The sequence below is a fragment of the Astyanax mexicanus genome, chromosome 23, assembly GCF_023375975.1.
Source record: "Astyanax mexicanus isolate ESR-SI-001 chromosome 23, AstMex3_surface, whole genome shotgun sequence".
Classification (NCBI taxonomy): domain Eukaryota; kingdom Metazoa; phylum Chordata; class Actinopteri; order Characiformes; family Acestrorhamphidae; genus Astyanax; species Astyanax mexicanus.
The window spans coordinates 24,260,932-24,286,118 of record NC_064430.1 but is presented as its reverse complement, the minus strand read 5'-3'; the positions used below and the strand labels follow the sequence as shown (position 1 = coordinate 24,286,118).

At 37.9% G+C, this 25,187-nt stretch overlaps 1 protein-coding gene across 1 annotated transcript in view; it reads right to left on the bottom strand.

Annotated features, from left to right (window-relative positions):
* si:ch211-260e23.9 (uncharacterized protein LOC555795 homolog) overlaps positions 1-25,187 on the bottom strand; it is a 414,295-nt gene that overhangs the window by 257,310 nt on the left and 131,798 nt on the right. The window lies entirely within an intron of this gene.

The window sequence follows — 25,187 nt, the reverse complement described above, 5'->3', positions numbered from 1 at the left end:
ACAAGTGACAGAGGAGGGCTATTTAACCAAACAGGACACACACTAGAATAGGAAACACCTGGGGAAGGGGTGGAGCTACAAATGAGAAACACGTGGTGGAAAACTACTGACAGGAGACACAGAGGAGCACAGGTCACGTGGGAATAACCCACAGAGACATGAGACAAGACCAGGACGTGACAATCTGATGATACATCCTTATAATTATACTACAGAATATATATAATATATTCTTAATAGATCATAAAAAATGAAATTATAAACCTGATGTTGTTTGGCTCATGTCACCATGTTCTGCAGACTGTGGAACAGCAAGAACCATGAATCCAGAACCCAAAACTCTACTATAATCTACTTTTAATGTTAAAATTAATGTTAAAAGTCCCTAAAATGAATGAAACGAATGAGATCCTGAAACGGAAGGTCAGTTTAACTGGACGTTTATAAAGAAACGTGATTCTCGCTGACCTGCACTAACTCTCCCCTCACCCGCCCTGAACCATCGCGTTACCCCGGATCAATGTCCTGAAACATCAGCTGAAAATCGATGAGCTTCAGCGGCGGGTCGGGTCGGTGTGTGTGTTAGAGAGTGGCAGGTCAGCAGCTGAAGACAAACCGCAGCCTGTAGAGAAAAAATAAAATAAAGTCCTTTACCTAAAAAACTCTGCCCTTCAACGACATGAAGACCTTTCTGTTTTATTTTCTGCCCTTAAATGAATCTTTAGTACAAACAGCAAACGAGCAGGACATCAGTATGTCAATAATTTACTCACTTTTATAATAAAGTATTACCTAAAACTGCTATAGGCTGAATAGGTAAAAAAAATGGGCTGGGCTAAACTGGTTATTTCTGTTACAGAGTTGGGTCAATGTAGTGTTAGGAGTCTTACCCAAGGACTCCTAATGGTGTAGCACAGCATTCAGTCACCCAGACCAGGAATTGAACCCCAGCCTCCCACTTGATGTGGTAGCTCACCGGCAGGGGGAGGTGTTATCCACTGAGCCGCACCAACCAATCAAATTACCACATGTTATTGAGTCTTGTGATAAATGGAAACATGTGAAGAGGCTAGTTTAAGCCTAACTGCGACAGAAGCACGGACAGCAGGTACAGAAGAAGTCTGCTGGCTAATCCTGCTGTGTACTGTCTGAGGTTCTCGACCAAAATGAGGGGTGGTGCCTAGTTCTCAGCATTTCCTTTGTTTCGTTTTCCTTCAGGAAATTCTGACTTCCCAGTTTAAATAGAACGTAGCACAAGTGTAGAGCAGTCCCGCTGCACCGTCCTGCGCTGATGGAGGCAAATAACCCCACCCACCCAGCTCCGCCCCCTTTACCCCCGGGACTACGATGTTTAGCCATCAGAGGAGCGAGCGAGTGCTGCTAATGATTTAACGTTTACTGAGGAGCCCTAAATCCTCCACCCCGGGGTAAGATCTGAGTTGTGAGAGGAGAACACGGGTCGAGCCGGAACATTCTCTCTCTCTCTGCCTGTCTAATTACCCACCACTCAAACTCTCCAACTCAGATTAGTCAGACTGTGGATTTCACCAGCCATACAATTAGCCCTTTATTTCTAATGGCAGGTTAACCCACCCTGCGGTTAACACCGCGTCTAAAAACCAAGGCTCTGAAACATCTGAGGCCTCCTAAGATGAAAATTTCATATATCATCTGCTTCTGGGATCTCAACTGGTGGCCTTCAGACTGCGGGAACTTAAATAATAAAAATAGTCCAAAATGACACGGAATAAAATCTTTTATTTCACATTTCTCACATTAAATGTTCAGAACTTCTGCAGTTCACTGACTGTTCTGGAGATAAAAGTTCTCCCCCAAAGTGCTGAAGGTTCTCATATTAATATAATATAGCGGCATAACTGGGTTTCCAAACTTGGTGAGGTGACTGGAGTCAGATTTCCACGCAGATAAAGTGAGACTGGAGTGAGAAGTGAGATATTCAGGTGGCTGGAGTGAGAGTGGAGGGAGTGTTTTGAATGGCTGCAGTGAGATTAGAGGTTAGTGAGACTGTATTAGAGGTTGGAGATTGAAAGAAGAGAATTGAGTATTGGAACAGTGAGGCTGATCTCTTTCATTGTCTTCAGTAGACTAAAAAAACAAAAGAGGAAAATGAAACAAAAGATACACATTTCCACCACGTTCTGTCTGAACCCTCCCATTTTTTCTTAAAGGAGCAAAAGTATTGGCCCATGTGACTGTCAGGTGTGTTTTGTTACAATAAATAGTGCTGAATTTCTTTTATTCTATAAACTACAGACAGCATTTCTCCCAAAATCCAAATAAAAATATTGTCATTTAGAGCATTTATTTACAGAAAATGGGAAATGGTTGAAATAACAAAAAAAGATGCAGAGCTTTCAGACCTTAAATAATGCAAAAAAACAAGTTCATATTCATAAAGTTTTAAGAGTTCAGAAATAATCAATATTTGGTGGAATAACCCTGGTTTTTAATCACAGTTTTTTCATGCATCTTGGCATCATGTTCTCCTCCACCAGTCTTACACACTGCTTTTGGACAACTTTATGCTGCTTTACTCCTGGTGCAAACATCCAAGCAGTTCAGCTCCTTTTTAGACACTGTCTGTGTGTAGTCATTCCCCCAGGCTTCAGTGTGTTCACTTGCACTATATAGTAAATATATTGTTGTACAGCTGCCTGGTCTAGATCTTAAAGACTGTAAGAGCAAATTAACCCTTTCTCTGCTGCTTAGTTTATGTTCTTGTATGTTCTTGTATGAGATCCACATTTAAAGACCATATTAGCAGAGTGCTTAGCTGTTTCTGAAGCATGCCCCATTTCTAGCTTCTAGGTTTGTAGGCAGCACAATGATGATGTTACACTTCAGTAAAAATCCTGCTGTGACTCTATTAATTACTATCAGGACTAAAACTGGGCTTTAACCTCGATCCTACTCTCCAGGTCCTGCTGTACCGTAAGATATCAGCACTACCCAGCCTTCAGCCTCGTACCAACAACTATCAGCCCCCGAGCGCCGATACCTCCAACACAGCATGACCTTCACTGTGTTATTACATAATCATAACCGTTCTGTTCCAGAGAGGATTATACACATGGCCAGATTAACAGTATAGCAGCGGGGCCCAATCCCTGGGTTAATGAGTTTAGCCCCACCCTAATCTAACACACCTCATCCAGGTAATAAAGGCCTTCAGGGGGTCTGAGCAGTACAGGTGTGTTGGATCTAAGGTGTGTTCTAAGCTGTGTTTTTTCCGTGTCTTCGCCCCCGTCTAGTGCGTTCACCTGTGTTTTTTTTGTAGCTCCGCCCCCTCGTTATGTTTGCACAGTGTTCCTTGTTTCCTTTTCCACCTTGTGTGTATTTTTATAGACCTGTGTTTCCTGTTTCCTTAGTTTACATCTGTTAGGTTGTTGGTTTTCTTAGTTTCTATTCAGGGTATTCCTTGTTTCTATTTTTTGTTTATTTCTCTTTTTTTCTGTTATATATATATATATATATATATATATATATATATATATATATATATATATATATATATATATAAATATATATATATATGTATAATTTTTTTTGTAATTAGTGTGCCATATCGTATCTTACGTGATAATATTGCCAACAATTTTGAATATAGTGTACAATATTATACCCTAAAAATATAATTCCATTTCACCCACCTCTGATTATCACATCAGGGTACTACTTTTTTTTTTTTTGCTTTTTTTAGCAAAAGAAAAATTTACACTGTTCTCTTATTATTATCATCATGACATTCTGGATCATTGACTTCTGTTACAAATCTGATAAAATTCTTATATTTTTTTAAATATCTCAGTTAGGGGTGTGCCATATCATACCATATCATATCATATAATATCATATCATATCATATCATATGCAATACTAAAATAAATTTTTCATTTTGTTGCAGTAGTGTATTCTTGAAATCATTTTTTTTATTCAATATTTTGTCATATCGCCAAGAGTATAGTTATTGCGAAAATACCATGAAATATCATGATATTATTTTAGGACCATATCGCCCACCCCTAAATTGAATAGAGTTTGCTGAATCTATAGAATGTGACAGGGTCTACTGAGTCTTCTAGATCTGATTATGTCTGTTGGGTCTACTTAGGCTTGGAGGTCTACTGGATCCCCAGAGAGAGAGAAGTTTGTTGGTTCTTCTGGTTCTACTGGGGTCTACTGGGTCTTTGGGGTCTATTAGTGGATCTATTGGGCTTTTGTGTCTGCTGTATGATCCGTCGTATTGGTGTGGAACCGTGCGATAGGCGAGGCGGTGAAGGCGAGAGTCATTAGGATGTCATTACAGAACGTAGGCGGGGGTTCTGGAGGAGCGCTGAGCGGCACCACCGCCGCCTCCTGGGGGAGGTGATGACTGAGTCTGTTCCAGACTCCAGGAAGCTGTAATCATCTCTGAGAGCGGGAGCAGAACCGGGAGGACGTGAGGAGACACCGGCACTCCAGCTTCAGCAGGAGGTCAGGGAGGTTCAGCGTGAGGAAACGGGCCCTCTGGATCTTCACCACCCACTGACTGAACAGCGGCACCGAGAACCGCTCAGAACCGGGTTAAAGCGGCTTCCTGTAGGTCAGCTTCTGCTTCTGTTCGTCTCGGCGTGAATAAATCTGTGGAGCTGTACTCATCACCGATCCACAGTTCTGGATTCTGTCTGCTTGAAACCATATTCAACTACAGGGATTCTTGGAGAAATGAAGATGAGAAATTTAAACGAAACAGAGCTCTAAAAAAGATCTTCGATGTGTAGAAAATAACAATGTTCTGTGATTAATCATAATTAAAATCATGATTAAAAGTTTAAAGGCTGGTACAGCTTCTACACCTGTAGTGTGATATGATATGCCTGACAAACAGACTGGAGCATTTCTTTACTTTATTATATAATATTTAAGGGGAGTTTTTTGATGTACCGAGTAAAAGTATAATGGAGAGCTTTAGCATCAAACATGGACGGAAGCTTTTGGACTGATCTCTATGTTTAAATACAATTAGAAGGCTTGTGTTGAACTGCAACAAAGGACAATAATACGTTTAAAATGGATAAGTTTAAAAAAACTTAGAACATAAACTAAAGAATTATTTAGCCAACGTAAAGCCATTCCTCATAAAGCAGCAGAGAAAGGGTTATCTTGCTCTTACAGCCTTCAACACTGAGGATAGGCAGCTTTAATAGTGGACATGGCTGAATAACATATTCTCTTTTTTTACAGTGAGCTGAAACGCATCAATTGTGGTAAGCAGTGTTAATTTCGTTAACGAAAACCATGGCGGAAAATCTGTGCGGATAATCTATTTTTCATGACGAAAATGAGACGAAAACTAAATAAAAATTAATACTTGAAAACGAAAACTATGACAAAATTTATTACACTTTTCATCAACTAAAAAAACTAAATGAGAATGTGAAAGACTGACGAATAGGGGAAATTATTAGTAATAAAGGTAAGCTTTTCAGATTTTTGGTGGCAGGTACTGTAATGCATGTAACGTAGCTCCGTTAGCTAGGTTAGTTAGTTTAGCTAGTTTATTATGTCTCCGGTTGTGAAAACAGCTCCTAAAACGCTGGAAAAGAGGAAACCGAAACTTCACGTGAAGTGCTGCTCTCTAACCCATGAGCACCAGTTTTAAGAGCATGAACCTTTCAAAAGGATATGTCAGATATACATAGATCACACTGGATGCTGTGTGAACAGAGCTTTAGTGTGCAGTGGAATTTTTTGATTCTCAGTGGGAGAGAGTGTGAGATACACAGTCTGATTATAATCTGGTACCACTTTCAAACACCTGTAGTTTATTCAAAGCTTTAGCATTAAAAGAAGAGTGAGATTTCTCCCAATCCTTTTATTATGAGTTTATCTCTCTCTCTTTTTTCCTCTCCCTCTTTCTTTCTCTCTCTCCTTCTTACTTTCTCTCTCTACCTCTTTCTACTTGTATTCCTCCTCCCCCCCCTCTCTCTCTCTCTCTCTCTCTCTCTCTCTCTTTCAAACGCCTGTAGTGTATTCAAATCTTGAGCATAAAAAGAGTGAGGTTTCTCTCAATCCTTTTGAGTTTCTCTCTCTCTTCTTCCTCTCTCTTTCTCTCCTTCTCTTTACTCCCTCTTTCTACCTCTCTCTATATATCTCTATCTCTCTCTATACCTCTTTCTACTTCTCTCTCTCACTTCCTCACTCTCTCTTCTCCTTAGTTCTATCTGTCTATCTCTTTCCATCTTTCTCTCCATCTTTCTCTTTTCCTCTCACTCTTTCTATCTATCTATCTATCTATCTATCTATTTCTTTTTCCTTTTCTCTCTTTTTTCCTCACTTTCTCTCTCTCTCGCTCCCTCTTTCTCTCTCTCTCAATTTTTCTTTCTCTTCCTCTCTTCCTCATTCTCTCTCTTTTCCTCTATTCCCCTTCCTCTCTCTTTCTGTCTTTCTCTCTATATCTCTCTTTCTTTCTTTCTCTCTCTCTCCTTCTCTCTCTACTGTTTTTTCTCTCTCTGTTTTCTCTCAATCTATCTTTCTTTACCTCTTTCTATATCTCTTTCTCTCTCTCTCTCTCGTTTTTTTTGGAAGATTCTGGGTATTGTGTATGTGTGTGTGTGTGTGTGTGTATTCCTGGAGAGCTGGCGCTTTGCCAGATGGAGACCCACTGTGGGGGTGATTTGGGGGGTATTGTTTGACAGTGGGGGGGGGGTAGGTAGGGGAGTGGGGGGGCGTTGGCATGGCAGAGGAGCTCCTCTATATTTTTATGCAAATACAGTAGATGATAGACACAGTGAATAATGAGATTTGTACAGTGTGTGTGTGTGTGTGTGTGTGTGATGTAACGTTGCTGGGTAACGTGTCGGTGTGTGAGGTGGTGGTGAAGCAGCAGCAGATGTTTTTGGGCATCAGGTGCAGCAGGTGTTTCTCAGCGCTCTCGTTCAGACGCTGCAGTATTGATCGGGTTATTGATCGCCCTCAGCGATCAGTATGTCATCAGTATGTAATCTTTCAGTGCTCGGGGGCAGACAGTCTGATCCACACACTGCAGCTGAACACCCAGTGAATTATATCCACAGTGAAAACACACACACACTGCACGATTGAACACAACTTAAAATCATTAGTTTTTCATTATTTTAAAAAACGTTCTGTACTGCAGATTATTATTAAAATCATTCAAATCATGAAGAAAAACATTCAGTAGACAAAAAAAGCTTAGATTAGACAGTTTTGCACATCTCTGCTGTATTTTCTCAGTCAGTTTTATGAGGTAGAGTCACCTGGAATTCAGGCCTTCAGTTAACAGCTGTGCTGAACTTATCAAGAGTTAATTACTTGAACTTCTTCTCTCTTAGTGTGTTTGAGAGCATTAGTTGTAAAGTAGTGAAGAGGTAGAGTTACAGGTATACAGTGAATAGTGAATATTTGAGTAATGTTCTAATCCTGATTATGAGAAAAAAAATACTTTAAGAAAAAATGAAGGTCAATCAATCTAAAAAGAAGAATTTAAAGAATTTTGGAAATATCATCAAAAGACCAAAGACCATCAAAAACAAACATTATAATGATGAAACTGGCTCTCATCAGGACTGTCCCTGAAAAGGAAGAGCAAGAGTTTTCTCTGTTGCAGAGGATAAGTTCATCAGCCTCACAGAAATAACATACGTTTGAGTAAAATGAACATTGTTGTTTTATTCCATAAACTACAGACAGCATTTCTCCCAAATTCCAAATAAAAATATTTAAGTAATTTAGAGCATTTATTTACAGAAAATGAGAAATGGTCAAATAAACAAAAAGGACTTAAATAATGCAAAAAGAAATCAATATTTGGTGGAATAACCCTGGTGGTTTTCAATCAGAGTTTTTCATGCATCTTGGCATCATGTTTTCCTCCACCAGTCTTACACACTGCTTTTGGATAACTTTATGCTGCTTTACTCCTGGTGCAAAACTTCAAGCGGTTTAGCTGCAATGATCTGAAATCTGATCTGAATAGTAGATTAATCATTTATTCTGCTTATATTAGAGCTCCTCTCTTCCTCTGAGGGTGGCTGTACTCTGGGATCTGTGTTTAAAGTTTAGTAAAGCTCTTTTTTAAAACTCTGTTTCTCTGATTTTGCTATTTATAGGTTTATGTTTGAGTAAAATGAACATTGTTGTTTTATTCCATAAACTACAGACAACATTTCTCCCAAATAAAAATGTTCTCATTTAGAGCATTTATTTACAGAAAATGAGAAATGACTGAAATTACAAAAAAAAGACAGAGCTTTCAGACCTCAAATAATGCAAATAAAACAAGTTCATATTCATAAAGTTTTAAGAGTTCAGAAATCAATATTTGGTGGATTAATAACCCAGGTTTTTAATCACAGTTTTTTTTCATGCATCTTGGCATCATGTTCTCCTCCACCAGTCTTACACACTGCTTTTGGATAACTTTATACTTTTACTGCGGGATGTGTGATTAAAGTTTAAAGTTCAGTTTAGTAAAGATCTTTTTTAAACTCTGAGAGAAACATTCTTTTCTCTCTTTTCTCTCTCTGAACTGGGAGTCTGACCTACTTGCCCGCTCTCGCTCTCTGCGCCAGCCAGTCGTTTCACATTCACAGAACGGATGCTGTTCCGGGTTCCTGGCAGCGTTCTGTGGGTTCTAAGCCATTTTCTTGGTAAAGTGCAGTGGGACATGCCTTGCTGAGGCTTGCACTGAGATCATTTTAGCACACGGCCGGCTGGCTTTGGCCCGCGGGCTGTAAGCGCGGGCGCGGAGCGGGCACATGGCGCCCCGCACATGGCCGTGATTGATTTGGCAGTGACCGTGGCCTAAATTCAGTGGAAATCCCTCCCTGGTGGCACCAACTGCCAAATAGAGCGATGCTGGGCAGAGCCTGAATGTAAGTTTATGTTGAAAACAGCCCCAGAGCTGCTGGCGCTCGCAGAGGGCCTGGCATCGTCATGCCCACCACAGCGCTTCACTAAACGAGGAAGAAACACCAGCCTACAGTCAGTCACGACCCCGTGACATCTTCATCCGGAGCACAGAGGAGGAGAAATGTGCTTTACTTATAATTTTAATGTTTTAACCCTCTATGGAAGTATTTAGGAATATAAAGTTTAAAAACGTCCACAACTAGTTATTTTTAAATTTTGACCTTTGACCTTGATTTGGGCTGAATGTCATTTATAAATTACTTTGTCCCATCAGGGATAAAAAACGATTTTCCAAGTCGTAATGCCATTCAGAAATAATTGTATTTTATTTAGGATAACAAGATAAAACCTTAAACATAACATTATTACATTATTACTTTTTAGATTAAAAGATTCATCAAGGTTTTTTTGGCCATTTAAAAATGTAGATTAAAAAGAAAAATAGTTGGTTCAACATTTAGGTGTAAGGAGGATACCACAGTAGAAAAATATATATATTGTAATCTGAAATACAAAATAAATATTGTCCATCATAAAATCTTTGTCCATGAGATAAAAGAAGATAAGATTCGAAATCTTATCTTTTTGCGGTACAGAGCAACCAATAAATCAATCCAGTCCATCTCTCCCAAGACATAATATTGTTCATTGCATCTGACTCTGTAAAAGTGAAATTGTAAAACAATTGTTGTATTTTTTTTCCCCTTAATGGTTCATTGTTAGTTCTGCATGACTGATGTTTCTTTGGTTGAAAAGAGCACTTCATTTGATTAAATTACAGTTACAATTAGTAAATGCTTTAATAAACATGTTGAGCTAAAATCACATTTTTTGGAAAGGACCTAATTACATTATTTCCCTTAAAATGAGTGTACCACTGCATCCACTGTATCTACCATGTGGCCCAAAGCACGGCACTGTCTTACTTACTTCCCCTGGATACTAAAAATGAAAGATGCATGGGTTAATATGGTGCTACACTTTATTTAAGTAAGTAAAATCTACTAAGGTATCCATAGGGTTAATACAATGGCTGCTGTGCTTGCGCAGAGCTCCATATCCACTGGTGATTTCCCACCAGCATGCTGTCCTTCCTCCACCTCCTTTGCACAGCCTGCAAGCTGATTGGCTCTTTTTTCAGTAAACCATAGGACTTTATCCCTATCATCTCCGCATTATCATCATCTCCTCACTCACAAGATAGCACCTCATAACTTGATGGTACAGGTGTGGGCGTTCCCAAATTTTCCCTATAGAAGGGTGGCAGTGCCAGGGGTCTGTATTTCTGGTGTCTCTGCAGGTCCGACTCGCTCTGAATATATTTATTAAGCTGAAGGACGAGTTTAAAAGAACGGATCTTTTTTTTGTTTCTAAATCTAAAGCTACCTGAATGACCACCGGCCAGGTTTCTATGGCAACACTGAGAGCAAAGTGACGGCCTTATAAGGACTGGATGCGCCGCGGCGGGCACGCGTCCACCCAGCGCCAGGCTTCACACAGATATAAAAAATAAAGAGTGTCCTGATCTGCTGACGGAGGAGTGAGGACTGCAGGGACTCGTGGGAAACACTGACATACATAATATATTTCTGCAGCACTACAGAACATATACCCATATATCATAACATTATGACTGCGTCACGTTATTCTCGGCTCCACTTATCATAGAAAACACTTTATGTTTTTTATTATAAGTAAAAACTGTATTTCTGTATCTGTTTCTCTGAATACTTTATTATTACCCTCATTATTTTCACCCTGTTCCTCAGTACTTACCACCCACAGGATTCTGTCTACAGGACACTGCCCGCAAGATTCTGTCTATAGGACACTGTCTACAGGATACTGCCCACAGGATGTTACCCACAAGGTACTGCCCACAGGATTCTGTCTACAGGACTCTGTCTACAGGACACTGCCCGCAAGATTCTGTCTATAGGACACTGTCTACAGGATACTGCCCACAGGATGTTACCCACAAGGTACTGCCCACAGGACTCTGTCTACAGGATGCAACCCACAGGACACTGCCCACTGGATACTGCCTGCAGGACACTGTCTACAGGATGCTGCCCATAGGTGACTGCCTGCAGGATTCTGTCTACAGGACTGAGTCCACAGAACACTGCCTACAGGATTCTGTTTACAGGACTCTGTCTACAGGACGCGACCCACAGGATTCTGTATACAGGACACTGCTTACAGGACGCGACCCACAGGACTCTGTATTCAGGACACTGCTCACAGGATGCCACCCATAGGATGCTGCCAGTGATGGTATAGTTACTTTGAAAAAGTAATCCGATTACTGATTACTCCTTTAAAAAGTAACTTAGTTACTTTATGGATTACTTGATTTTAAAAGTAACTAAGTTACTGTACAAGTTACTTTATTAGTTACTTTCAGCAGCTGCAGACACCACGTCCCGCCGCCTTAACATAAAAATTATAACCAGTTTTGCCAATACTCCCTTTATTGGAAAAAGCATTTTTAACAGCATCAATGTATCTCTAGACATTTAAAGTTGAGCTATTTATTTTTATAAAATTAAAAGACCATTTCTCTTGAATTAACTTAACATAAATATTTGTTTTTATAAAAAATAAAATATGGTCTTTCTTGATTTCACTTAACATAAATACTTGTTTTTATAAAAAAAAAATAAAATAAAGAAAGTCTTTCTTGACCTGACATATATTGTATTTTTTTCCTTTTCAAATTTCATATTGTTTTTACAGACCATTTTTACTGAAAGATGTTACTGAGCTCTATGTATCACATGCAGAGGGGGAACAAAAAAAAGTTTTAGATTTGATTTGCTCACTTGGCATTTTTTGAAAGGCAAAATAATGTAGTAATATGCTCAAAATCATGTAACTTAAATATATAATTATATTAAATTATGGTCATCCAACCTCTGTGGAGTTGTGGGTGCTAATTTGTAATTTGAACAAGTATTTCTAATAAAACAGATGTTTTATTAATGTATAATTTATGTTATTGGATGAATAAAGGGATACTGCAGTGTCTCATGGAACCTGGTAAGACAAGCAGACTGTAAGAACTGTGATTTGTTTTCTCTGTTCTTCTAGTGTGTATGCTGACCTCGGACAGTACTTCTGAAATGCTAATGCTTATCTTTTGGAATTTGATTCCTTTGATTCTTATTTTTTAAAGCATCAGAAAGTTATCAGTATATTTCTGTATGCAGGGCTTAATTTTGCACATGTAAATCCCAAAGCTTTAATCGTTTTAAAAGTTGTATATAGATATTTCTCAGAGTTGCACAGACAATTGTAGGCAGACCACCAGTCACAATAAATTTGAATGAATAACCTTCAATAATAAATTACTGGCCAATACATTGAGGTAACACTTCATGATCAGCCTCAAGCCTACTATCCCATGACTTGTAGAAGTAATGTCAGTGTAATTCCTAAGTGGTCAAACATCACATAGAGGCGAGTTGTTGAAAATTACACTTTGGTTTTAAGTATAACAAAAAAGTGTAACAACACTGAGAGCCTTTGCATATTACCAGATACATTATTTATATAAATTCAATTAAAGGAATAACTTTCACTGAAATACAAAACTGAAATTGTCCTTGGAGCTGACATGACCTTATCCACCTTATCATATTTGGGAATATGAGACACCTGGGATAATCAGCTTTTAACTTCAGAACATCTCTGTTCATTACATTAATAATAAATCAATAATTTCTGATTTATTCTTTCAGTGTTTAGTTGAAGTGTTAAAAAGTGGTTGAATGTGGGCATCAAATCCACATTTAATAAAATATTAAAATTAATTTTTTTCCATAAACACATTTCAAGAAACTTAGCGATAGTGTGATCAAATAAACAGACAAAAGTGATAGCAATAAAAAAACATTTATTGACAAAGTTAAGAAACAAACAAAATTAAGAACAGTTAAAAAAAAAAAAAAAAAAAGTGTCCAAACCTCTTTTGAGTAAGCACAAAGGAGACAGCGGCAAATAAAATTCTCTCAGAAAGAGAGATAGAAACCTTGAGAGGAACCCATACTCCTTGGGTCAATACACAAATTAAAAATGTAAAAATCTGAAAAAGACAAAGAACATAAACATTAAATGAAACAAAAATATATACAATGCAAATATAAAATCCCGTATAAAGACATACAATTAATAAACCCGCCTTTAATTTTATAAAAAAATAAATAAAAAATAATGTATAATTAAGTACAGAAAGATTAATAGTAAAATAGTAAAAAGGTAAGTACAATATTAATTGATTAAAGCACTAAAAGACAAACGTTAAAATGTTTTTAATGAATATAAGCCCAAAATAAGACTAAAACACCAATACAATAACCATTAATAAAGCAAGTAACTAAGCAATAAAAGAAATATATACAAAAAGTGTATGGATTAAAACACTAACAGTATACTACATAAAGATAAATACAGTTAAGTAATTAATAAACATCAAAAGATAAACAATATCAAGATAAAAGGATTAAAGCCTTAAGTACATGAACACAAATACAAAACAGGAAGCAATTAAAAGCATACAATACACAAAACGATTAAAACATTTATATAGTTAAAGAAAATCATTACCTTTTTAAAAGTATGGAATCAATAGCTTTATTAATACCTGCTATTTTTCTTAGGTGTGTTTTATAAAAAAAACCCTCTAAACTAAACTAGAGTATAGAGCTGGGCGATATGGCCGAAAAAAAAAATCTAAGATTTTTTTTTTTAAATCCAATTTTCGATTTAAATCGATTTTTTCCCCTACTAAAAATCAAACTAAAGATTATAAAGAAATGGTTAAAAACTAGTTCTTATTTAATTTGTTTTCACTTAAAATGTTCCATTTGTGGTTAAAGTGCAACCAGAAACAAGCAAAAAAAAAACTATTGTAAACAGTGAGAACATCTAGTGACTTTTAGAAAGCTTTCTCCAACATAGTTTAGGTACTGACACAATGCACCCTCAAACTTAAATAAATAAATAAATAAATAAACACACCCTTAAAAACAAATAGAAATAAATGAAATGGTGCCCTTTTTTGATAAAACTTACAAAGTAGACAATAGAAAACAAGTACAATTTATATGCTCTTAAGTAAATACTTTTCCCTATTGGGCTAGAATTGCAAAACAAAGCATTTAAATAAGTGCCAGTGTTCTATAAAATGAGATCTTTTCTCATGAATATGCAAAACATCTTAACTTGTAGTGCATACAAAACCTGGTACACGGTTGGAAGATGTGCCAGGGACAGTTCCTTGATTAACGTTGAATGGTGAACTGGTGCTGCTGCTGCGTTCATTCCTATGGTAGCAGCACTTCTCCCACTCCGCTACATGCTTCTGTTTAAGGTATAGTGATAAATTGATTCACCTTACAGCGAGGACCTGTTTGGTCTACGTCCGACGCCGCAAAACCGAACCAACTCCAGATCACGGAGCTAGTTGCTCTTAAGCTCCGCCGTCATGTGTTTTGTGTATGTGTGTGTGTGCACATGTGTGTTTGTGCGTGCAAGGGAGGGAGGGAGGGAGTGAGGGAGGGGCAGGGGGTGCGCGCTGGAGGGAGGGAGGTATGGAGGGAGCTAGCTAAGCTCACTCTGTGCCCACAGAGGAGCGTCTGTGGTGAAAAAGAAAACTCAGAGAAAATCGATTTTCATAAAAACACATTGTCCTTAACTATAAATTCGAATTTATCGATAAAATCGATTAATCGCCCAGCTCTACTAGAGAACTCTCTAAACTAGAGATTGAAAATATAGATTTTTTAAAATTATTATTATTGTTTTATATGGTACCTGACTGAGGTGTGCCTGATGTGGTGGCTGTGTCGTGGTGTATACTTAGCCAGGGGTCATAGAGCAGATGGTGGAGAGATGATATGAGACTTCTTTGAGGTGATCTCCGTGCTGGTGTTGAAGGGTCACCTCTCACACACAGCAGGATGATTCCTATCTGCAACACTGTGGAGGATTTGGCCTCATGGGTAAACCACTCATGAGGAAGGTCCTGAAAAGTAAATTAGAGACAGTGACTGAGCGTTAAGGAATGTTTTTGACCTGAATCTCTATTCAGTAATGGTAGCTTCTACGAAGACAGTTCTCTGCCTGTAGTGTTCACTGAAAACCCATACCAGAAGAACAGAAGATGAAGGCGTGGTTCCTAACTGTACATCTGAACCAGGATGTTCTATGGCTTGAGGTCACAGTGCAGAACCCCTCTGGCATGGACCTCAATCACGCCTTCAACTAGCTGCCTTAGAAGTACCTGCAGAGTACACAGAGCACATTATAGTAAAGTTAAATTGGCTGAAATTTATCCCAACATTTGCAAAACTTGTGATTGTCGGCACGCTGCCACGTTCAATAAAAAAATATATAAGTACCTACAGAGTGTAAGAAACAGACAGAGGGAAATTACAGTCGCTATAGAACAGGCAAACAGTTATTCAGTGGGTAGCTGCTACATTAAGGGTGAAGAGAGAAGAGTGTTCAGGTACCTAACGATTTTCCAATGATTTCACAGTTGCAGACAAATTTCCAGAGTCAGGATAAAATCACGAGAGTCTGGCTAGAGTCGAGCTGCAGTTGAGTTGCGGTCGTGTCATCTCAATCGTTAAGTGTAAGGTGGTTACGATTGAAAGTTTTAGTCAGTCGGGTTTGGGTACTGGCGCTCCGATAAAATCAACTGTGTTTGTTTTTTATTTATTAGCAGTGTGAGCAGCAGCTGTAAGATCGAAAGAGCGTATTACACCTCTCTGTTTGGAAATATTTTAAAGTGGACTGCAAAGGCAGGATTTTACAAGGTGGGAAGGAAAAAAATGCACATTCAACAACAAACATGATTTACCACCTGAGAAACAATAAGCACCCAGCACAATCCTCCCAGTACACTGCAGACACTCAGTACAATTAGCAACAGCACTGCCAACACATTTCTCTGTGTGTGTTTCCGTCCCTTAATTAGTTCCCCCGGTAAGTCAGTAATAAGAACAAATAGAGTAATAATATTAAGCTATTAATGTATTAACATATATTCATCAACCTCTTTTGGGTGGGGATGGAGAAGGTGGAGTGGCCACTGCTTCAGCTGGAGCTCCAGGACACTGAGGATGTTGTGTCTTTTGGAACTGGGCCTGATTTTACAGAACAGAAACAAAACAGTTCATGGTAGCTGTATCAATTTATCCAATAAAGTAGATCTACAGGTCTTACTTTATATAAATAAAACTAACCGACATAAAATAGAATGAATAAAATATATATTTTTTAAAACACACAGGCCTGCATGAAAATGTTCAGGACATCCAGAATGGCAAGTATTTAAAAACATGGTCCAGTGTTAATTTTTAATAGCATGTTTAAAGTCTATACTATCTAAGGCAGTGAGACAAATACAGCAACTTTTCTAAAATGACACTCTTCTACTGCAGCACAGACTTACACTCCCTCCTTAAAAAAATGCTCAAAACCAGAAAAAAAAAAAAACAAACAAACACACCCTGGGAGGTTAGCTCTTTAAATAGCTTTTGACCAGCATAGGTAATGTTTATTTCTGGATGATCAGCTGGACTCAGCAGGGCCAACATTAGTAGCCTAGTCTTTTAAAATTAATTAACTCATTTTTTTAAACCCATCAAGTCCAGTAACAGCTGTGTTTATTTGTTTTTTAAAGTCACTGGTTAGCTGCGGGTGTAACTTCACAGACCGCGATCTCAGTTCACAATTATGCAGCCACACATCTTATAAAATCTCCTTCTCCTAACCAAATATCCAGCACAACAAACCCAGCTTTAAACCCAAACCATCGCTGTATAAACAGAGACAGAGGAGAAGTTTTCTTTCAGTGTTTTCTGACAGAAACTGTGAGGATTCAAAAAAAAGACAAGAGTGTGTTTACTAATCCGTTACTCGTTCGTGATGAAGTTAACGCTAACTTGCACGTACAGTGGATTCACGCGGTTAGTTAATAGTATGCAAAATGCAGTGAATGCTGCTGTTTGGGGTCAAAATAAACTAAACACCTTAGCTAATAAATCATGGACTGCAGAAAACTAAGCCGGAGACACAACAAACGCTAGCTCTGTAAGTTAGTTGTCTAACGGAGTTACGTTAAGTGCATAAAACTGCCTGCACAGATCAGAACATAACAGCAGCTTACCTTTTCATGTTAAATCCTCGACGAAAGCATTCTTTTCTCATATCTTTATAAAATCCAGTTGCAGCGTCACCTGCTCGTTCAGAAACAAAACAAACACCCAGCGCCGTTTAAGAGCTGATTCACGACCTTCTCTCCCAGCACAGGGTGTGTTTTTCTCAATCAGCAGCAGCTTTTAAACCAGGCTGTAGTTCAGTAATAAGATCGCGTTTCACCGAGAGCTGAAACAGCCAGTTAGCTAACGGTAGTTAAAATACCTAACAGGCCTGAGAGCTCGTCTCGGTACTCCGGTGTAATTCGGCAGGGTTTTTGTAGATATTTAATTTCTTAATCTTATTAATACTGAATTAAAGTATGGTAATCTGGCTAATGTTGAAAAGTCAACTAGCTTTTTACCAAAACACTTTGTTAATTTCTACCTAATTTTAGCTGTGTGTTCCCACAAGACGAAGAAACAAACAAACAAAAAAAAATTCGCTGCCGACTGCGCGAAATTTAGCGGCCGACTGCGCATGCGCGAAATTTAGGGGCCGACTGCGCATGCGCGAAATTTAGCGACCGTCTGCGCATGCGCGAAATTTAGCGGCCGTCTGCGCATGCGCGAATATTCGCGGCCGACTGCGCATGCGCGAAATTTATCGGCCGACTGCGCATGCGCGAAATTTAGCGACCGTCTGCGCATGCGCGAAATTTTTATGTTCGCGCATGCGCAGACGGCGCTAATTTTCGCGCATGCGCAGACGGCCGCTAATTTTCGCGCATGCGCAGAGGGCCGCTAATTTTCGCGCATGCGCAGTCGGCCGCTAAATTTCACGCATGCGCAGTCGGCCGCTAAATTTCGCGCATGCGCAGACGGGCGCGAATATTCGCGCATGCGCAGACGGCCACCCCCTTTTTTTTATTTATTTTTTTATTCGTCTTGTGGGAACACACCGCTAAAATTACGTATAAATTAACTAAAAGTGTTTTGGTAAAAAGCTAGTTGACTTTTTAACATTAGCCAGATTACCATACTTTAATTCAGTATTAATAAGATTCAGAAGTTAAATATCTACAAAAACCCTGCCGGATTAGACCGGAGTACCGAGACGAGCTCTCAGGCCTGTTAGGTATTTTAACTACCGTTAGCTAACTGGCTGTTTCAGCTCTCGGTGAAACGCGATCTTATTACTGAACTACAGCGTGGTTTAAAAGCTACTGCTGATTGAGAAAAACACATCCTGTGCTGGGAGAGAAGGTCGTGAATCAGCTCTTAAACAGCGCTGGATGTTTGTTTTGTTTCTGAACAAGCAGGTGCTGCTGCAGGTAATCGAGCTAACTGTAGCTAATTAGCTTAGCCGGTTGAGCTAACTGTAGCTAATTAGCTTAGCCAGCCATGCTCCACTCGCTAGCTCGCTAACGTTAGCTATCTTACAGCGTTATTCGCCTATAACACGCTTTAAATAGTCTTTAAATAGTGGTAAGACTATTTAAAGCGTGTTAACGGCGAATAACGCTGTAAGATAGCTAACGTTAGCGAGCTAGCGAGTGGAGGATGGCTGGCTAAGCTAATTAGCTACAGTTAGCTCGATTACCTGCAGCAGCACCTGCTCGTTCAGAAACAAAACAAACACCCAGCGCCGTTTAAGTATCATAATAAGACCGCGCTTCACCGAGAGCTGAAACAGTCAGCTAACTAAATTACTCACCGGGACTCCGCCGCGCTGCTCTAATCTAATCCGGCAGGGTAATAATCACTATCGGTGCTGAAGGCTCGCTAGTGCCGCTGTTTTAAGACTGAGTGGCTTTAAATGAAAACAGAGTAAAGAGCAGCGCAGCGGACCTTCAGCACCAGAGTGAAGAAATACTGGATTATTTGACCCAATATTAATAACTGTTCCCCATAAAACACAGCGAGGCTTTGGACTCCTGCAGTCCCCATGCAGCTCCCGGAGAAAAGGACGTCTTTTTTGTGGCTACTGATTCAGTGGAGTGGAGCCACGACCATTCAAAACTAGGTTCGGGGTTTTTTTGTTGCCCGAAAGGTTTTTAATTTGTGTTTAATATATTCATTATATGTTATATTGTATTAAAACGTGAGATATAAACGTAAATAATCATAATTTAATAGGAACGGTGAAATATATTATTTTAATTATATTAAATATCATGCCTCAAAATCTCAGATCTCCCCCTCTTTTCCAGTGACTTTGGTTTCTTCCACAAGTCTTTTGATGAGAGGGCGGGCGGAGCTGGACTGGAGAAAGAGGGCCGGTGTTCTGTCGAATTCTGCTACCTTGTCGAACCGTGCTGCGCCAATGTATATTTAACTGTAAAAATACAAAAGAAGCACTATTTTAGGGCATGTACCCAGTGATATTCCAGTAGATGTACGTTAGTAGATTTGGAGTGCATAATTCATTGTACAATGGCAAAGTTATAGTAAATATAGCTCTTTACAAACTGCTTTTGTATTTATTTATGATAATAAGTGTAATTTTTAGTTTCCATTTACACTTCTGTGCAATGATAGTGCGTCCAGGTTGTTTAATGCACATAACCTGCCCTAAAACAAGATTAATTATACATAAAACACGAGAAAGATTTAAATTGTGTAGGTCGGCGCATGCGCACTACCTTTGGGAAGCATGTATCGATGGGTAGCAAAATTCGACAGAACACCGGACTAAAAAAACTGTTTTTAACACACCTTGGGTTTGGGCTGTATTCACTCAGTCGCAGTTAAATAAACTCACTGGCCATTTAGGAATCACTTAGACCAGAATTATAATAGAATAAACAATAAAATAATAAAATGTTATATAAAATCTAAAAAAAAAATCACCAGTGTCAGTGGCTGTCTTTACACTACAAGCCAAGGGCATGAATACTAAACAGATGCAGATTTGCAGTGGCCTTTTTTATGCTCAATCAGTTTGAAGACTGAGAACATATGTCTGCACTCCCCTCCAAAGAATTGGGCGGAAAAAGCATTATTAAAAGATGAATAATGAAGACTGGAAATTGGAAATCAGTTAATTACAACTTTGTCAGTGTGTCCAGGCCCGGAGTGGCTAATCGGGAGATTCGCGAGGATTCCCGATGGGCCGGCTGTGTCTGCTGAAGTGTCTTATTGTGTACCTTGGGGAAGATGTGGGCAGTTATTAAGGAGTATATCTATGCTGGTGTTTTACCGGAGTCAAGCTATCCGCGCGTATACGCGCGATTTTACGGTAAACAGACGCGCAGGAGGAGAGCACGCTAAAAAACACAGAGAGAGACAGACACGTTTCAGTCGGTTATATTAATTCAGACATACATTAAGCCCAGAAACGAGAAGAAAACGGATTAAAATAACTCACCTCACTGTAGATTTAGTGCAGTACATTATCTATTTGATATAATACCATAACAATCCCATCGGTTTTTAAGAGAGAGAGAGAGAGTTTTATATTAATATTACTTTTTCAATCCATGCTTCAAATTAAATTTCTCATGAGTTTCCCAAAAGGCCAAAACAGATCCAGTACCTCTTAAAAGAGTCCATCCTAGACTATTACCTCTGCAAATTTGGGTAAATTGCACTGTATTGTTTATTTTATATTAATAAAAAAAAATGTATGCATGTTTAAAATTAAATTTCTCATGATTTTTCCATAATGCCAAAACAGATCAATGACCATTTGAAAGAGTCCAACCTAGTCTATGACTCCTGCAAGTTTTGGCAAATGTCACTGTATTGTTTATTTTATATTCATTTTTATTTTTATTTTTATTCATGCTTAAAATTAAATTTCTCATGATTTTCCCCTAATGCCAAAACAGCTTCACTACCATTTGAAAGAGTATGTTCTAGCCTATGACTCCTGCAAGTTTGGGCAAATTTCACTGTATTGTTTATTTTATATTCATTTTTGTATTTTTTTATCATGCTTAAAATTCAATTTCTCATGATTTTCCCATAATGCCAAAACAGGTCCACTACCATTTGAAAGAGTACAACATAGGCTATCACCTCTGCAAGTTTGGGCAAATTTCACTGTATTGTTTATTTTATATTATTATTATTTTTTTTTATTCATGTTTAAAATTTAATTTCTCATGATTTTCTTATAATGCCAAAACAGTTCCACTACAATTTGAAAGAGTCTGTCCAAGGCTATGACTCCTGCACGTTTGGGCAAATTTCACTGTATTGTTTATTTTATATATATATATATATATATATATATATATATATATATATTTTTTTTTAACAGTTCCACTACAATGTGAAAGAGTAAAACATAGACTATGACCCCTGCAAGTTTGGGCAAATTTCACTGTATTGTTTATTTTATATTAATTTTATAATTTTTATTCAGGCTTAAAATTAAATTTCTCATGATTTTCCCATAATGCCAAAACAGTTCCAAGAGTCTGTCCAAGGCTATGACTCCTGCACGTTTGGGCAAATTTCACTGTATTGTTTATTTTATATATATATATATATATATATATATATATATATATATATATATATATATATATATATATATATATATATATATATAGATATATATATATTTTTTTTTTATTATTTTTTATTTTTTTTATTCATGTTTAAAATTAAATTACTCATGATTTTCCCATAATGCCAAAACAGGTCCATGACCATTTGAAAGAGTACAACATAGGCTATGACTCCTGCAAGTTTGGGCAAATTTCACTGTATTGTTTATTTTATATTCATTTGTTTTATTTTTTTATTCATGTTTAAAATTAAATTTCCACAACATAGGCTATGACTCCTGCAAGTTTGGGCAAATTTCACTGTATTGTTTATTTTATATTATTTTATTTTTATTTTTTATTCATGTTTAAAATTAAATTACTACTGATTTTCCCATAATGCCAAAACAGGTCCATGACCATTTGAAAGAGTACAACATAGGCTATGACTCCTGCAAGTTTGGGCATATTTCACTGTATTGTTTATTTTGTATCAATTTTTTTATTTTTTATTCATGCTTAAAATTAAATTTCTCATGATTTTCCCATAATGCCAAAACAGGTCCACTACCATTTGAAAGAGTCTGTCCTAGGCTATGACCACTGAAAGTTTGGGTAGATTTTACTGTATTGTTTATTTTATATTATTATTATTTTTTTAATCCATGCTTTAAATGAAAATTCTCATGATTTTCCAATAATGCCAAAACAAATAAAACAAAAACGTCCACTTAACTGTTCCACCATTAAACTGCTCAGCATATTTCTAAACAGTCTAGTCTAGAAATCACCTGTTAAAGACACCTGTGCTAGAAACAGGGGGTGTGAGTTTAAAACCATCACCTTAAATCCAATACCTCAAGTGCAAAGGGCTATCTATAGTGAAACCTGCAGAAATACGCAGTGCTGATATCCTGAGGAACTGATAGGACTGCCTCACAGTGGCCCTGTGATGGCTTATTGGAGAATGAATTTACATCTGATACTAGCAAGTATTAAAAATAAACAAAACAGTGAAATTTGCCCAAACCTGCAGAGGTGACAGACTCTTTCAAATGGTTCTCGACCTGTTTTAAAGGATTCAAGGAGATTTTACTGTCATTCGTATCACATGTGGTTCATGAGGTGGAACGAAATTGTGATCTCACGATTCAGTTTACACACAAGAGCTGTTGTTAAAATAGATATATAAATAAAGTAAGACAACAAAATAAAATAATACAATAAAAATAGAATATAACAAAATGAAGATAAGATAAAATAAACAAAACAGTACAACTTGTCATAGCCTAGGACAGACTCTTTCAAACGGTCATGGATCTGTTTTGGTATTATGGGAAAATCATGAAAAAAAATATTGTAAGCATAAATAAAAAATAATAATAATTATTATAAAATAATCAATACAGTAAAATTTGCCCAAACATGTAGAGGCGATAGCCTATGTTGTACTCTTTCAAACGGTCATCGACCTGTTTTGGCATTATAGGAAAATCATGAGAAATTTAATTTTAAGCATGAACTTTGCCCAAACTTGCAGATGTGATAGCCTAGGACAGACTCTTTCAAATGGTAGTGGACCTGTTTTGGCATTATGGGAAAATCATGAGAAATTTAATTTTAAACATAAATAAAAAAAACAATTAATATAAAATAAACAATACAGTGAAGTTTGCCCAAACTTGCAGGAGTCATAGACTATGTTCTGTAAGAAAGATTATCCAAAGATCCTCTCGCTAACACGGACCAGGAAGCTTCCAGCGCTGCCTGACTTCAGCAAATCCTCCGCCTCCTCACGAGTAATAATACCTGTGTACAAAGAGAAAGAGCTCAAATCAAAAACGTTTAATCACGTATTTCAATTTATTGACTGTAAGATAATTATTTATTATGTTAGTAATATTGCAAACAAATATAAAGAAATAGCATTAATGCTTTGAAATAATAATAATAACAAACCCAGTAATTATAAGCAGAACACTTAGACAGAGAGAGAGAGAGGTTTTTCTTGGATTAAAGCTCACAGATGGCCCACACTTTGAACTCACCATGAAACCAGGGGGCAACTCGACTCTCGCCTTGCTGTAAACAAACTCTGAGGGTCTGCTTCTCTTTAAACCAGCGAATAATTTCATCCCTGCTGGACGTCGACAGCGACCGGCGCATACCTGGCTTCCTGTTGATCATAACGGACTGCCTCTCTCATACCAGAAAATCCTACATGACATCAGCTCTGTTAAACTGATAAGCATATATGACACAGCCTAGAGCAGTGATGGTATAGTTACTTTGAAAAAGTAATCCGATTACTGATTACTCCTTAAAAAAAACTTAGTTACTTTATGGATTACGCGATGTGTGTGTGTGTGTGTGTGTGTGTGTGTGAGGTGGAGAGAGAGAGAGAGAGGTGGAGAGTAACGCACAGTGACTTGGATAAGTAACTTTAATCTGATTACTGGATTGGAAATAGTAACGCGTTAGATTACTCGTTACTGAAAAAAAGAGTCAGATTAGAGTAACGCGTTACTGACATCACTGGATGCTGCCCACAGGTTTTTGTCTACAGGACTGTATCTACAGGACACTGCCCACAGGAATCTGTCTACAGGACACACAGGAATCTGTCTACAGGATGCTGCGCACAGGACGCCACCTACAGGATTGTCCACAATATGCTTGTCATAGAACACTGCCCACAGGACTCTGTCTATTGGACACTGCCCACAGGATGCTGGCCACAGGTTTTTGTCTACAGGACTCTGTCTACAGGACGCCACCCACAGGACACTGTCGACAAGACTCCGCCTACAGGACACTGCCCACAGGAATCTGTCTACAGAACGATACACCGCCGAAATAATAACAATAATAGCTCCTCTGTGGTAGTTTTCCATCCTGTGGGTTCTGAATATTGAAGAACAGTGTAATAAATTATACAGAAAAACAGATAAAAAACACAGTCTGTAATAATTATACAACTATAAAGTGTCCTTTACGATCAGTGGAGCAGAAAAAAGGTGTGTTTGTATCATTTTGACAGAAGAATCGTGCTAAAACACACGCTGATTTTCACACTGTTTGTTTCCACACACTAAAAACACTGGTGTATAAAAAACATAGATATAAAAAAATAAAATCACTAATATAAAAAATGAAAAGTGTCCTGATCTGCTGACGGAGGAGTGAGGACTTCTGGGAAATACTGAGACAAATAATAGATCTCTGCGTCATTACAGAATATAAACACACACACACACTGCATCAATAATACATCTGGGTGTGATCAGACGGTGCTCAGACGGAACTCGGACCCTGTGGGACGAGGCTGTATTGGTTTTCCAATATCACCTCTTTACTGCAGCACACACACACACACACACACACACCATGAAAAACACACACTGAATAAATACCACACACACACACACACACACACACACACACCTGCTTAATAATAACTAACACGCTGCCTGTCAAAAGTTCCAGGACAGACTGCGTAAAGTTTTATAGCAAGTGAACAACTTTCACCTTTCAGCACAAAGCATTAAACAGCCTGTAGCATAAAGATCACACAATTATATTATTAAAATGATATTATCTATAATAA